This window comes from Polypterus senegalus, chromosome 12 (assembly GCF_016835505.1).
Source record: "Polypterus senegalus isolate Bchr_013 chromosome 12, ASM1683550v1, whole genome shotgun sequence".
Lineage (NCBI taxonomy): Eukaryota > Metazoa > Chordata > Cladistia > Polypteriformes > Polypteridae > Polypterus > Polypterus senegalus.
The window spans coordinates 32361232-32373801 of NC_053165.1; positions in this window are offsets into that span (position 1 = coordinate 32361232).

Sequence of the window (12570 nt, forward strand, 5' to 3'; positions counted from 1 at the left end):
AAATGAAATTAAAAACAAATCAAATTAACTTAGTCCATCTCCAACTAAAAGAAAATGTCACTGATTCTTCACAAATACATTAACATAATTGATGAATTTGCTCAAAATAGCATTTTTTGTGTGTAAATACTGTCAGAGTTTATTTTATCTTCTCATACCAAATATTACAGGGGCATAGTGAAGACCATTTAAAAAGGGAACTGAGAACTCCTGATCGCTAATGACTTTTATTTATTCCTTACTAAAGGTGCCAATGCTGAAATACACTCATAAACAGAAAATGGAAGAATAGGGAATTTAACACCTCTCTCCTCTGGTTACACTCCACCCAGGATGTACAAATGGGGAAGAATAGATGCAGAGGATAATTTAAAATTTAAGGACAGGGACTAAACCCTATGAGCTGGAAAATTACCTCAAGAAAAAAAAAAAAAATAACAAGTCCAGGCACACAAAAAGAAAATCAGGTTTGCAAATTCTGAATTATTGTTAAAAAATTTGGATGCCAAAGTAAAAGCTTAATTTACCAAGCACCCCTTGTGGTCAAAATACGTAGGCATTAAACTACAGATAAAGTGTTAAAATTATACAATCAATAAATGTGTCACTATCCAGTATAAAAACACATTAGATGGGGCCAACACTAAAGCAAGCAGAACAAAACTACAGTGAGATAAAGCTGTGCCATGTTTTCCTGGCTGTTTTCCCAGTGACCACTCTTTCATTTTCGTAATCCACTTTGTCTAATCTGGGGTAGTGGACACCCAGAGCATTACAAATATTAATGGAGGAAGGCAGGAACCAACCATGGGCCTTTTGTCAGTCCTCTGCAGGGCACGTATTTACACAAATGCACACACACAAATACTTATAATTCAAAGTCAGCAGCTAATCTGTTTGTTTATTGCTGCAATGTGGGAAGGAATTTCAGTTCTAAGAGAAAAGTCACAGTCATAACCTACAAACTTTACACCATGATCAGCTGGGAAATTGAGAACAGGATGCTGGAGCTGTGGGGTAGCAGCAGTCTGGAGTGAATCCACAATCAGAAAATATTCAACAAGTCCTTCCTTCCTCTTCACATGTTTGTTACAATTCAATAAATATATAACCTAAACAAATGAATTAAATACTGTAAATATTTTCCTTGTATTCTGTTCATCCACTTTCAAGACTAATGTTCTTCCATTACAGGGTCACAGAGGCTTGAGCCTATTCCAGATTCTAGTCCACCACAGGTAATACATTCTTACACTGGGGCAATTTAGATTGTCATCAAATCTAATGTGTATTTAAGAAGTAGGAGAAAACTGGGGTATCTAGAGAGAACACCCACAGAGACACAAGGACAAATCAAGATGCTTATGTCAAGATGCTAATGTAACCTGTATGTGTGTGTGCTATACCATCAATTATGTTGTCTGTTAGGCTTTTTCTCTGAATTTACTGTCTTAATCTTCTTTGTTTATTTATCTCGTTTGTACAATGCTATATACTGTATACCCTGCCGTTCTTTCTTAAACTTTTTGAAGGGCCTTGAGCATGGGAAAGGCACTATATAAATAAAATGTATTATTATTATTATTAAATCATAAACTTTGTATAAGCAACAACAGCAAATGAAAGGAAATGAACCTGGGTTACTATAGTGCTGAAGCAGCAGTACTAACCACTCAACCATTATGCTATCCACTATTTAAATAAGTAGTTTAAAATAAATATGAAATAATGTCATAATGCCACTGGCTACTGTACAAATATTGCCTCAAGAAAAAGTGTCCTGGGTTTGAAATTCATTTCCCATTATTTGTGTGTTTGAAGCTAACATCTTCTCTCTTGTATTTACCTGGATTTTTCTGCAGGTAATCTAGTTCTCTTCTTAAATCCTCTAAGATGTGTTTATTAGATAAATTGTTGAATTAATGTAAATTGGCCTCATGGGTACATTTGTGTAGGCCCTGTGATGGTGCAAGGACAGGGCAGAGCCTCACCACCCTTGAGATGGATTAAGTGGGTAAGATGATGCAAGTAAAACTTTCTTTGTATTATGTACACATGACAATTACATTTCAATTAATTTTGAATGCTATACAATAAAAAAACACCATCTTTTTATGAAAACTCTATGTACATATTAACAGAGAAAGAATTTGTTCTCAAATTTCAAGTTCAGTATGAATATTTATTAAGTGTCTCAGAGTGGGAAAAATGGTCCTAACTGGCTCAGAATTCTCATAGTGATCCAAATTTGGTCCTACAATGTATGAGTAAAAGCATTTTATCAATTTTCCTAACTTAGAAAAGTACTCTTAACTTCACCTGGAATCACAAGAGCTCAAAAGCTGTCCTAACACACTACCAGCTGCCAAAAGATGGCATTCAGGCAGAGATCGGCACACACGTTCTGGGAAAGGCTGAATGTTTTAAAAATGCTGGACAACAATGAATTCATAAATAGAAACAGAATAATGTGAGTAACCATTTACACACAGAGAAGTCATGAACAGTTGGCAGCTTTGCAATAGAGATGATTTGGGTTTGTCACAACCTTTTCTTGCACCAAATTTTAATGCCATTACACATAAGGTAATACTCAGATTTATATATTTTAATGTTAAAGCATGCTGAATTCATTCCAATCATCACACAAATAAATATCAGTGCTCTAAGTGTGGATGCATATGTGAATTGCAAGCAATATCACAGTATCAATACACAAGTGGTCATAGATGCAAACTGCATTGTATAGCTAGCATATTACACTTGGAGACAGGTGGGGCTAAATGGGTGATTGACAGAAAAATGACACACAGGTACGCTGAGCTTTGCTTTCCACTAACCCCTGGAATAGTCATGTTATGGTTAACAAGACTGGAAAGACTGAGTATGGCACGGCATTGGATAAACAGAATCTCACAGAAGATATGGGTGAGATCACAGAGGGAGTCATGGCACACCACAGTATCCTGTGGCTAGTTTTAGTAGAACTGTTAGCTAACGAGGCGCTTCTCCCGACCATAGCAGCATGATGGCAATTCTTCTCAAAGTATAGCTGTGGATTGTTCATTGTTAAAAAAACCACACACATTGTTGGGCTTTACTCTCATTTTGGGTGTGTGTCTTGGTCTTTCCATCTTGGTGCTCGCTACAGTATAATTTATGATATTATTGCAAAGGGGCAAAATTAGCGCATATTTCTTACCTTATTAGTTTTCCTTCTTTTCCATCTTTAAATAATATTATCATTATCTTTGTGGTGAAGCCTTAGCATTAGTATCAGGAAACTACAAAGAGTTATCAAGATTTCCAAGGACTATAAAACTTCATTATTAGTATAGTTTTATGGCTTGGGCTGCAATATACTTATGACATCATTCATTCTCAAACACAAACTTTTTCTCCTAGGTGGAAGTAAAGGTAGGATGCTTCATAAATACTTCTCATGTCTTACTTTAAGGTAGGGAAAATTCTTATCATAGTCTGACTTTTGGTGCAATTCCTAGGAATAATTCTGAAACACTTGATAAACATGGGCCCAGATCACAATAAGGGTAATGGGGTTTACACACCATAACTTATTTTGTTTACACACAATAACTCATTTTGAAAAGTGCATGGATTTACTGTAGATTAATGTTCTAAAATGACATAAGATGGCACCATTGCTCTATCAACCATAGAGGCGAGTGTAATGGCCAGCCTCAAAGTTTTTTGATCATTTGTATGAATGAAATTAACTTTACATATGTAAAGTTAAACACTGTTTCACAAGCACTGTAACATTTTGCTCTGACTGTATTGCTGATAATGTGATAAAACACAATTATGTTGATTCGCACCTTTATCTTTAAAAATAATTTTTTGTTGTGTTTACGCTACACCCTTGCTATCTACCCATTTCAAAAGGCACATTTCACAAGAGCCTTTTTGGTTCAGCTGTATTTATTTATTTATTTGTTTGTTTGTTTGTTTAATGGTGAAGTCTGGAAACATTTATATAACAGCATAATATTAGCCTCAATGCTATCTAATATAACAGATTAAAAAAAAGCTCTTGCAATTCAGATTTATATATCAAACTCCTTCATGGATTCAGTGTTCTTGGTATGAAATATATTCCCCGATATTTTCCATGTGGATTTGAATCATTACATTCTCTCTCTGAGTTTTCCCGCAGGTGCCTGCATTTTCCCTTCCACAGATAAGATTAAAAATGTATTCTAAACTGGCCCCATGTGAACGCAGTAGGTGTGTGCCCTGTGAAAAGCTCCTTTCCAAGAATGTTTCCTGCTTTATAACCAGTGTTGCTAGATTACGCTCTGCCACCTCCCTCATGATCATAAAGTGGACTAAAGCAGTTTTGAGAATATTGTGAATTATAAACAATATTTATATATGCATTCAGGTTTGTCTATCATGCCCCCTCGCACTTAGGCAGCAACAAAGTTCATCTGCCCTTGTCTATCCTTGGCCAATTTCTACACAGTTCCCCAGTTTGGCCAGTTTGGAATAGTGCTTCTCACTATTCTCCAACACTCGGATCCATACATTAGTACTGACAAAACACAACTCTGGTAGAGGAACAGTTTGGTGTGAATACTATTCTGAGCTGATCTCCATACACAGTTCATAGTTCTGAAGGCTTTTCTTACCTTAATGAGCCTGCTCTGAATATTGCTTCCGGTGCCTCCATCTGTTCTGACTACACTGCTGAGATGGGTGAATGTGTCTGTGATTGGTAAATCCTGACCATTAATCTTCACAGACACTGCATTGTCTGTGTTTAGCAACATTGTCTCTGTCTTTTTCTGGCTTACCTTCAGCCCTATCGCATTAGGTGTTGAGGTGGTCCATTTTCTCATACATATGGTGTTGTATGTGTGAAAACATTGCAATATCAGCTGCAAAGGCTAGATCTTCAAGTGTTGTAAAGGGTGTCCACCTAATGTCTCTCAGTGTGTCTTTGTCGGACTGCCGCATAATCTAGTCAATGGCAAACAGTGTAACAGACATTATTTCACTAATGCTATTATTTTTTTCTTTTCCTGGTGGTTCCACATTAATATTAAGGTCATCTTCTGCTTCTAGGATTTCCATATCTTCTTCTGGTGCAGGTCTGTATAATACTTTTTTAAAATGTTTCATCCATTGGGCTTCCTGTTCTTCTTCTGTTGTTAGAAGGCTTCCTTGTTTGTCTTTAACAGGTACTACTGTTTTCGTTCTACCCTTGTTGCATATATCTTTTGTGAACTTCTAGACCAGGGGTCCTCAATCGTGGTCCTGGAGGGCCACAGTGCCTGCAGGTTTTTGCTCCAACTCAATTGCTTAATAAGAAGCACCTATTACTCAAGTAAGATTTCTGCTTCATTTTAGTGGTCTAGCTCATTAAGATTTTAAGATCTTAAACTGCTGTATTCTTGGTTTTTAATTGCTCTTAATTAGCAATAACATGGAAATGACAAAAGAGACCAGCATTTCCCCATTTAGCTTGTTACCATTTATACCTGTGTGTATTTATCATGCGCTATTTGGTTTAACTAAATACTTGGAAGGAAAGTGAAGAGAAAAAGTGAAGGACTGAGACTTACTCATCCATTTTAGCCTTCAAATCATTTCAGTGATATCCTTAGAAAGGGGAAGAAAATCTAGCATATGAGAATTACCTGACATAGCAGAGTTAAAGTACTAACAAGCCATGAAAATAAATTATTGACAAGAATTGGTTTCTAATTAAGCAACCGGGTTAGAACAAAAACCTACATCCACTGCGGCCCTCCAGGGCTGTGATTGAGGACCCCTTTTCTAGACCTTTTCCTGTTCACTCTTACCAGAAGCCTCTTTAGCTTGCACTGCAAGAACATCCAAGAAGGCTCATTTGTCTGCCCTCACCATTCTCTTCACAGGTCTATGGGCTTCTCTATATTGCTGTTCTAGCCTTTCTTGGAGTCTAAATAATTTGGTGTCATTCAGCTTCTTTTTAAGTCTACATCGTCCGTCAATGGCTGACCATGTCCCTTCTGGTGTCCATTACTTTCTTATCCCTTTCGGTCTATAACCTAAACATTCTTCACTGCTCTTAGTGAACAGCGAGGCCACACACTTCCACTTCTGATTAATGCTTTCTTCATTATTCTCACTCTCTATATCTGTAATGCCTGCCATTTTTTTTTAATTTAAATAACAAAAGCTTTCTTGGCTTCACTGTTCTTCAGCAAGTCCACACTGACACGTTTCTGTGAGATGGTCTTCCGCCAACATGCATTAAATGTAGTTAAAACACAAACCACAACTAAACATGTACTTTAATATATGTACATATTGATTACATAAAGAGAGCGGTATAGTGGCACACTGGTTACAGCTGCTTCCTTACAGCTCCAGATTTCTCATTTCCAATATCAGTTGTGACAGATAGGGGTCGCTATCGCTCCCTTAAACCCCTGTCCACGACTCCAGACACCAGGTAAAAGTCCAAACGTTGACTTTATTAATCTTCCACAGTGCACAAAGCACCCTTTCCTCCACTATACTCATACAAATCACAATTAATACAATAATAAACAATCCTCCACTCCCAGACGCGTTGCCACCCTTCCACCCAGCTCAGCTCGCCGTCTGGGAGCTCCCGTAGTCCCTTTATATATCCTGACCCGGAAGTGTTCCCAATCCCCAGTCCATGTGATCTTGTATCACTTCCGGGTCAGGTAAAAAGTCCTTTTCTTCACCCCGGAAGCACGTCATTCCCATTGTCCATGTGTGCTACCGGGTAGTAGGGAAAATACCCATTGTTCCTCCCTGCAGCGTCTCCTAGTGGCCCTCATGGCATCAAGCAGGGCTGCGTATAAAAACTGCAATGTCCATGATGCCCTGCTGGTCTTCGGGGAACCTCCATACTGCAGGGAGGGCTCCACCTGGCGGCTTGGGAGTATTGGCCGGGGTAAACGGCCGGCCATACACCACACAGTATAGCACTGTCTTTGTGAAGTTTGCACTTTCTCTACAACAGACTATGTCTGAAATTAATGTTGCTTTAGACTGTGCTACCTAATGACAAAATATAAATGGAAGTTAAAATTTGCCTCATATACTGCATTTATACCTTCTGCTGGCACAATTTCACATAGGAATTGATAGAAACCGAGACCAAAAAAAAATTACTGAAGTGTTAAACAAAGTATACTCTAATGGTTTAACACAAGTGCTCCCTTACAGCTTCAGAAACACAGATGTCATTACTGGGGTGGTTACTATAGAACTGAAGATTACACATATACCCCATATCTGAACCTTCATTTTCCAAACACTAAATATACATGAATGAGTGTGGCTGTATGCCTAAGTATGCCTTGCAGTGAAATGACCATCCAGAGTTGGTTCTAGCCGAAGTCTAATATAGGCACAGGCTTTGGCTCAAAAGGGACTTTGTGAATGGTTAAAGCAGATTCAGAAGCAGGATGGAAGCTTCATATGTTGGGGCAGTCTTCGTCATTTCAGCACCTTATCAGAAAATAGGAAAGAATACAAATATACTGTAAGTAAATACCTATGCTACCTATGTTTTGGGTCACAATAGACCATAGGCTGAAAAGAAAATTCTAATTCCTGCCAGGGATGGCTAAGAACAATATATTGGACTATTCTGAAGTGACCTTCTATGGGCCCTGATTTGAATCCTTTTGAACATCTTATGGAAAGAACTGAAACATGCAGTCTGGAAAAGGCCCCCTTAAAATCTGACACAGCTGGAGAAGTTTGCTCAGTTTGCTCATGAAGAGTGGGTCATACTACTTGTTGGCAGGTGCAGAAGTCTCATTGAGAGCTATAGAAATCACTTGTTTGAAGTGATTGCTTCTAAAGGCTATGCAACAAAATATTAGGTGAAAGGTCCCATAATTTTTGTCCATGCCATTTTCATTTGTGTTGTTATTATTTGAAATATTCTGTTAAATCAAAATTGTGTTTTTTGGTAAATTTGGATTAAAACAATGATGGATGCCAATTTTTCTCTGTTTCAAGTTAAAGGACAGTTTCTTCCTTTTCATGGATGGACACTAACAAATTTGTGCAAATCTGTATAACATATACATATATAATATATATATATACATATCCCAGCCAACACTGGGGCGCAAGGCAGGAACAAACCCTGGGCAGGGTGCCAGCCCACCGCAAGGCATACACACACACAGACCCACCAAGCACCCACTAGGGACAATTTAGGATCGGCAATGCACCTAACCTGCATGTCTTTGGACTGCGGGAGGAAACCGGAGCACCTGGAGGAAACTCACACAGACATGGGGCAAACATGCAAACTCCACACAGGGAGGTTCCGGGAAGTGAACCCAGGTCTTCTTACTACGAGGCAGCAGCACTACCACCGCGCAGCCATGCCGACCCTATATATATAGCAAAATACCCGCGCTTCGCAGCGGAGAAGTAGTGTGTTAAAGAAGCAATGAAAAAGAAAAGGAAACATTTTGAAAATAACATGATTGTCAATGTAATTGTTTTGTCATTGTTGTGACTGATGAGTGTTGCTGTCATATATACAGTATATATGCACACACACACATATAAACATATATATATATACATATCCATACATATATACACATATATATACACGCACGCATATATACACACAAATGCATATATATACATACACACATATATATATAAACATATATACATACATATCTACATATATACATATACACACACACACACACACACATATATATATATATAAACATATATACAGTCTTCGGGGTGCGAGCAACTGTTGCTGGGGGTGCCAGAATCCATGAAGGAAAAAAAATGAAAAACATTATTTGTACAAAATCTTAATTTATTTATCCATTCCTAAATAATTAAATGGGCAGGCTATTTCGTATCAGTGCAATACGCTGCTTGGTAAAATGGATGACTCCCGCTCTTACGTGCAAGTCTGCGTTGATATTATGAACTATCATATCTGTTCAAGTTCTATTTAAATTTTAAATAGAAGGAATTTCTATTTAGTCGACAGAATATTATTCCGGAATAAATCAACTCAAACCTTAAATAACTTATAATATTTTGCTCTCCATAAAAATATATCCTGTCTAAATTATACAAGTTAGAAATAAAGTAAACGTTAAAAGAACAAACATTCAAATTTCTTTACTCTTATGTAATTTTATATAAAAAATAAACTTAAATTTTAAATATCCCAAAAGATTTTGCTCTCCATAAAAATATATCCTGTCAAAATGATACAAATTCAAATATGAACATGGTGCATAACAAAACCTGGAAATATAAATAAAATTTGTTCTTTTCAGCAATAACAAATTAAATCATTCAGTTGTCTTTGCTCTTATGTCATTTTATGAGAGCTGGACGCCTGGCATCTTTTTTTGGCAACAAGTTCGTTTCTGTTTGGTGTGAGGTTCTGTGTTGTGGAGATTCTCAGGATGGACTGCAGGTGCTCATCAGTGAGGCAACTCCTGTGTGCTGTTTTGTTAGTCTTCATGACTGAGAAGAGCTTCTCACACAGATATGTGCTACCAAACATGCACAAGGTTCGAGCCGCATGTAGACGGAGCTGGAGCATTTCTGTGGGAATGGAGTGAATAAACTGTGCGGGCCGTGCAGTATCGTACTTTGCCTTCAGTGTGCCATTACACTGCAGCTCAATCACCTCCATCTGAATCTGCACAGGTGCAGTTTCCACATCGACGGCAAATGGGTTGCGTAACAAAATTATTTTTTTGTTCTTCAAAGTCACCAAAGTGCCGTGCAAACTCAGTGCGCAGTGCGCTCAGTTTATCACCAAAATGCGTATTTGGGAACACCGTTGTGCCGACTTGGTTCAACATTACTTGGCAACAAGGGAAAGTGGGGCAAGTTGCTACTTCAAATTAAATGTCAGCATCAACTAGAATATATTACTTCTCAAATGTTATAAATACATACAAACACAAAGCTGTGCACTATTATTTATTCATTCTTATTGTGCTTTCATTTTTATTTTATCCTTGATTATCTGTGCAGCCATCTCAGACCAAAGTAAAGGCACTATATAAGGAAGTGAAATGCATTATTATTTGTTATAATTATGATTCAATAGAATGGGCAGGCAGTTTAAGTGTGATTTTTAACTTTGTTTGTTGTCTGTGTGTTCCTTGACAAATCATTCACTAAACAGTTTTTGTTTAATCAAAAAAGAAAAATAAACAAACTACAACTGCAATGTAGGATTCAAAGCACCGTTCGTTGAAGAGAAAGTTTTTTTTTTTCCATTCGGCAATGTTCCTTGAGTGGGATTCGAACTCGCGTCCCTACAATAATTTCTGGTAGATCGTCTCTCAAGAATTGCAGCCGTACCTTGACTAATGCGCAATATCCTTTGCCCTGTGTATTTGAGTGTAGCGGTGTAATTCGGTTTTTGTTCAGCACTCTTTGGAACTGTTGCTTTTTATCTGCGCACTGTGTCATAATGTCATGCATTTACATGTAAGACTTTGCAAAGGGATTAACCTGTCGTAGCATGTTGTCTAGTTGAAGCAACAAAATGTCACTGCAAGCGCTATAACATTCCATTTGCAAACGTTGACTGGTAGCCGCAGCAGAATCGAAGATATATACTGTAGCTGACCGTATTGTGGTGACGTGTCAGGATTGTTATATAAAGGAGAGACCTGGTGATAAATTTGACCGTGGATTCTGAAAGCATACGGTCCTTGTCCAGATGGTTGAGTGATGTGTGCGCCCATTGACACGAAAGCTAAAGCAGAGTTGTATTCCCTGATATGATCACAGTAAATTCGGGACAGCGGGTTCTTGCCAGTCAAGAGGTCTTCCAATAAAGGAGGGGGTTTGGATAGTGGTGGCAAAGACACCTTGCCGCAGTGACAACACTTCGTGTAATGTCCGGATTTGTTGACCTCTGCTGGCCAATGAAGAGCATTGCAAGAAGCACATAGTGCGGTAGGTAGGCCAATGTTATGTTCTTGGACGTGAATGGCGGTATCTTCTTGAAAAGCTGCAGAAAAGTGAATGCGATGTTTGTGCATGAACGATGTAGTGCTGTGTTGACACTGAAGGGAATTGGAATGAGTTGTGTCGAAGCATTGCTGGCAATGATCACATTGCATAATTCGTTCAGTGGAGTGTGTTTTTAAATGCATGTTGAGAAATCTCTGCACTCAGAACGTTTTTGAACAAATCGTGCATTCAAAGATCTGTTTGGAATGCGTTAGTTCAGTGGAGTGGGTGTGTAAATGTGCTTTGAGATATTTCTGGCGTGTGAAGGTTTTGGAGCAGTGTTGACACTGAAAAGAATTCATCAGGGAATGTGTTTTGAGATGGTTAGTAAGGTATCTGTGTGCGTGAAAGTGTTTGTCACAAATTTTGCATACAAATCTTTGTGTGGAATGGATCTGCATATGGTTGTGGAGATCCATCTCACCCGTGAAGTCCTCTGTACAAAATGTGCAATTGAAGGTGAAAGTTAAATGAGTTTGTAAGTGTTTCTTGAGAGCGTGAGTTGTTTTGAAGCATTGTTGGCAATGTTCACATTGCATCATTCGGTTAGTGTTGTGTTTTTTTTTTTAATGTGCGTTCAGATATCTGTGCACTCTGAAGCTTTGGAACAAAAGGTGCATTGAAAGTCCTGTGTGAAATGCGTGTGTTTAGGGGAGGGGTCTTTAAATGTTTTTCAGGAAGAGGAGAGTGGGCAGGTGACGTCACATTAGTGTGGCGAGCAAGTGGGTGTGCACCTTGTGTGCACATACCGACAGAGTCAAAAGATGTCAACAGAAGGTTATCATGTGGGTATATGAGAGGCATGAGAACCTCGTAATGCCCATGATCCAAAGGATCGCTAAAGAACAGGGATATCAAGAGACGCTGGGCCAGATTGTAAACTCGAGGAGAGGCATGAGGATGTTCTTGGAAGTAAATGCTGATAGCTGCTGGAAGGATTTGGGACATTGCCACAATTTCTGCCTCGATACCATAGACTCCGGACGTATTCATGTAATCAGCGTATTGTTGACTGCATAACAATGCCTCTGTGACCAACAACAACGGAGACCACGTCACCGAAGTTATCCCAATGTTGGCAAACAAAGCTAACAGCCATGTTACAAAGTTTGAGAGCAACAGTGGCGTCAATGATATTTTTCCAAAAAAACCCGACTGACAGAAACAAACATTTACCTGAAGCAGGAATTTCTATAACATTGAAAGAAGTGTTGTTTCCATGAAATACATTTGAAGCGGTAGCCATGGAGGGCAAAAGAATAGTCAACGTGGTTCACAGCTGGATTTGGACCGCAGCACAGACCAAAGTGAGTGAGTATGTGTTTGATGAGCTGTTTGAGTTAGCGGGCAGAGGTCTGAGGTGCGTTCCCGAGCACGTGGGAGGAGGGGTAGAGTTTCTGGGCGGGGCTTCGTTGTTCCTTTCGCATGGTTTTCATGGTGGGCGGTCGGTGTCGAAACCGAAAAGAATAATGAAAAGTCAACGTGGCTCAGACGTGCATGTGGACTCCTAGCACAGACGAAAGGGACTAACTGGGTGGT